The following is a 5,192-nucleotide window of genomic DNA, read 5'->3' as shown; positions in this document are numbered from 1 at the left end:
TTTGATGATCCAATATTGATACGTTAATATTAACTAAGGCCTGTAATTTATATTAGGGTTTATTCTTTGTATTGTACAGTTCTGTGGGTTTTGGTAAATAGATAATGTCATGTGTCATTAATGTCATTACACAGAGTGTCGTTACAGTATCATATAGAGTCATTTCGCTGCCCTGAAACTTCTCTGTGTTTCCGCCTATTCGTTTTCCACCCCCTCACCCTCAGCTTGGCAACCACTGATGATTTTGCTGCCTATAGTTTTGCCTTTTCCAGAATGTTACATAATTGGAATCCTATAGTACATAGCCTTCTCAGACTGGCTGCTTTCACTTAGCAATGTGCATTTACGGTTCCTTCATGTCTTTTTGTGGCTTGATAGCTCTTTTATTTTAAGTGCTAAATAATATTCCATTGCCTGGGAATATCACAGTTTGTTTCTTCTTTCACCTACAGAAGGATGTGTTTGTTGCTTCTGAGTTTTGACAATTATGAATAAAGCCGCTATAAACATTTGTGCACAGGTTTTTGTGTAGATACAAGTTTTTCGCTCACTTGGGAAAATACTTAGGAGAGCAATTGCTGGATCATATGGTAAGAATATGTTTAGCTTTGTAGGGAGCTGCTAAACTGTCTTCCAAAGTGACTGTACCATTTTGCATTTTCAACAGTTTTTAAAATTTATGTCTTAGCACCCTAAATATACTTATAAAATAAATCGTCGTCAGACTTTTCTGGAATGTATTTATATTCAATTGTTTCTTTTGTTGGCTGTCTTTCTCAGCATTATATTTCTTTGTGTGTTTGGAAGTTCCAAATTGTAGGCTCATTTTGAGTATGAGTACTGCTGCTTTTGTTTTCTTATCTCTGTGTTCATCCTTTCTGTGTGGTGGTATTTCAGGTGTGTCAGCTGACCTCTCGGACCCTAGTCTGGAATCAGATCTAATAATGGTGGGCCAGAGGCTTTGCCCTTTGTGGTAATTGGGCTATTTTAGATCCTCTCACAGAGTGTGTATCTTGATTCAGTTCCTCATCCTGAGGCTGTGTTTGTATCGTCCCACTTTTCTAAGCCCAGAGCATTATATAAAGTGTAGTTTTAGGCAGAGATTGGCAGTGGTATTTTTCAGCTCCCTTTCAGCTCCACCATCATCCCTGGCTTTATGCAGTGAGTCTGACTTGGATGTCGCCACGTGCTCCATCCTGCTTTGCTGGGTGTCATTACTGCCCAGTGGGATGTATACACCAGTCTGGACTCACAGGCAATCCCATGGCTTCAGTCTTGCTCTATCTTGTGTATCTGTTCTATTTCTGAACCAAATGGAGGTTTATCTTGTTTTTGAGCCTTTGATTTTTGCAGGTTTTAAAAAAATTACTTAAAAAGATATTATATCCTTTAGTGTGTACTTGGAGCAGAGAGAGTGTATCAGTTTATACTTACTGGGCTACTTTGACTAGACTTAATTGACCAGGCTTCCTTCTCCTTTCTAGGACCTATTTCTTTTCCTTTGTTGTTGTATTGCTAAGGCCCTCCAGTACCAGAAAGCAGAGATGATAATGGGCATTTTGATCTGAATGGGAGTGTTTTCAGTCTTTCCCTTTTAGAGATGATGCTTACTGATGATTTGGGGAAGGTATCTTCAGTGAATTTAAGGAAATTTTCTTCTGTTCTCGGTTAGTATTTTTATTGATTCTGAATTTATTGAGGGCTTTTTTTGAAATTTGTTGAAATTATTGTCTTTTTTTGTTTAATATGTTAAGAGGAGGGTGGATCTTTCTGAGTTGTAGGTAACAGAGAAATGGATAGTGTGTGAGTTACCTGTTAATTCTTTTTTTTTTTGCAGTTTTTGGCCGGGGCTGGGTTTGAACCCGCCACCTCCAGCATATGGGGCTGGTGTCCTACTCATTTGAGCCACAGGCGCCGCCCCTGTTAATTCATTTTTATCAACAATAACAAAACCTTTAAAGAAAACACGTTTTGATCTTGAATTTTTTATATACTTTTATTTAATATGTTTTATATTAATTAGAGCATTATATAAGTTACAATAGGACTGAAATGCTATAATAATCAGGTTTGGACTAAACAGAACTTTACTAGATTAAAATAGTGCTTTATAAGAGTGTACTATAATCAAATAGTACCTAATAATATCAGTAATAATAGCTAGCATTTATTGAGCTCTTACTTGATGTCAAAGATTGTGCTAAATGCTTTACACGATTTATTTATTATTTACCACAGCCCTATGAGGTTATATTTAGCGACTCAGAGCTCTTTGTTGTTGTGGAGTAGAGTTACTGAAAAAAAATTTTATTTTTACTGGAACTTAGAGAACCCTCTTGATTTGTAAAAATCAAATCTCTAAAGTTTTAGAAACATTTATTTACCCTGGCATTTTTTTTTTTAATCTTAAAGAGAAGGACAAAAGCAGTAGAGGAAAGATATTTGAGAACGTTGCTGAAATAAGGAAGTTAGTTCTCTTTCAATAAAGTTTGGTTCGTTATAGCTAATACTTAGTAGTGACAATCTCAGCTATCACTGACTTTTAATTAAATGGACATCCAGAGAAAAACTGACAGGGGCATTGCTGGGAGACGGAAACTTTGACGCCAGACGTTTTGACACCTGGCTGCCTCGATGTAGCTGAGAGCCAGGTTAAGAAACTAACAAAAAATCCAAAGAAAATGAAGGCTGTTTAACACTGAGGTGCAGTACAGAGATGTCCTGGAAATATTTCCAAACACACCTCTTTCTTTAGTCTTTACTATAGAAATAACTTCTCCCTATAGACTTAGTCCAATTCTGAAACACGTTGTCTTCATAGAATAGGCATTAAGGACAAACAAGGCTCCGGACTTTGTTGCACTGTCCTCCACACCCCGTGAACTCTGTGACTTAAGGTCTGGTCCAGCACAGCAGTTTGGGGACCTGTATTCTTTCCTTATTCCTTGAGTCCTTATGTTTGTCCTGGAGGGAGCAATGTGCACAGTGGGAAGAGAATGAGCTTTAAAGTCAAGTCATTCATTTGCACTGGATTGTTTATCGCAGCTCAATTTACAATCGCCAGGATGTGTAAACAACCTATGTGCCCATTGACCTAGGAATGGGTTAATAAACTGTGGTATGTGTATATCATGGAATACTATTCAGCCATAAAAAAGAGACATTACATCTTTTGTATTAACCTGGGTGGAGCTGAAGCATTCTTTTTAGTAAAGTAGTACAAGAAAGGAAAAGCAGGTATCCAGTGTACTGAATACTAGTATGAAGCCAGTAGACAAACTAATACACGTCCACACAACAGATAAACTCAATTCAGTTCAGGGGGACGGGGATGTGGGAGGGGAAAGAGGTAGAGGGAAAAGAGAGGGGGATTGGTGTGTTCCCTCCTGGGTGTGGGACACAACTACAACAGGAACTTTACCTAACAAATGCAAACATTATAACCTAATTGTTTGTACCCTCATATTAACCTGATATTAAAAAAAAATAGAGTCAAGTCATTGCCTCATTCCATGCTTGCCTAGCCTTGACACCTTAGGCCTAAGTGACCTGTCTGCCGAGACTCTCAGTTTCCTCATCTCCTTCTAATATCCCTAATCCTGACTTGCTCTTCAAGACTAGTGCTTGTGCTGTCTCCTCACCTGAAGTTTTTAGAGAGCAACATCCTCTAGACAGGGTATAATATGAAAATAAGCAATTAGTTTTCTCCAATATTTAGCCCACAGATTGACATCCTGTGTGTCTGATGACATATATCAGGTATGACAAGCTAGGGAAACGGGGAGAACAGTGGGACACCATAACCTGCAGGGGTTGATAATGTGATCTATCTTTCTTGTTTGCTTACATTGTATTAGCACATATTGTAGTTCACTTCGCTGGTTTAGTGGTCTTTCATAGTACGTCATCTGATTTGAATGACTTGAACCTTGCTAAGGCTAACTTTACCTATTTAAGCCATTTTAAACCATCTTTTTAATGGCTTAAAAAGATTCTTGTAAGGAAACTGCAGATTGAAGTTTCAGCGTCAACCAAAAGCTGAAGTATTTATGCAAACGCACGTACGTAGGAGTAAAAAACAGAGTGGGTAATTCTGTTGATAGTATGAGTTTGTTGTCAGTTAAATGCAAAATATAAAAACAATGATGATTTAATCAGATTGATGAGGAATCAGTAACTAAAAAACCACTTAGAATTATTAGCAATATTATTTGAAATGTGGATTTATGTACACAGTTGAGTATATTATGCTTTAAGGTATTTGCCAATGATATTACATAGGTTAGTATATCACTTGAGATTATGAACACAAACTAAGTGACCTTTTTTAGTGGTGGTTAAAGTTAGGTTCCCGTTAATCTAGTGCCTTATAGTTTTGCGAAGCTTAATGATGAACGTTTCAGAGGCACCGTTTGTATTTTCTTACTTAAGGAGTAAAAGACAAAAAGCCATAAACTTTTATTCTTCCTATTTGATAACAGTGGCTGAAGTAAAATATACAAAAATTAGTATTTTTACTTTGATGTCAAACTTAAATGCATCCTTTGTTAACAGATATTGTTGGGATACTGATAGACCTTGTTGAAGAGTTGATAGGGTGACTACTATACCAAATTATAATAGTATAATTTATATATTTAGATAAAAAGTATAGAACTTACGGTGTTTGGTATACTCTGTTTCAATAATAAAATATTGAACTACAATATGGATAACTGCTTTTTTTCCTCCAAATCACTCAGGAAAAGATTTAGTAGAGAATAAAATAAAATTATTTATTTATTTTTATTTTTAATTTTATTATACTCAAATAAAATTTTATGTAGAAATAGGACAGACATATAAACCATAAAGATTTGATGATATTGTATCTAGAACACAGCCTAAGAAATAAACTATAGCCAGAGAGCAATACTATGGTATTGCTCTGCAGCCACATGCTTCCGCTTCCATCTGTAGCTATGGAAGTATATGCTTATGAGTGCATGCATGTATAGCATGTGTATACCAAGGCTGACAGGTTCGGGCTGTCATATACTTCTTGATACTTCTGCTATATAACTTACAAACTTCTGCTATATAACTTACAAGTTATAAGTAAATTATAACTTACAAACTTGGTATTATAGAATAAAACAGATACTAAAAGAAATTATAGCTTAGTGGATTATCATACAGCAAATACTCTGTAA

Source organism: Otolemur garnettii, unplaced genomic scaffold (genome assembly GCF_000181295.1).
Source record: "Otolemur garnettii isolate 467f Iridium unplaced genomic scaffold, OtoGar3 scaffold00022, whole genome shotgun sequence".
In the NCBI taxonomy this organism is placed as follows: Eukaryota; Metazoa; Chordata; class Mammalia; order Primates; family Galagidae; genus Otolemur; species Otolemur garnettii.
Note: the sequence above shows the minus strand (reverse complement) of the source record.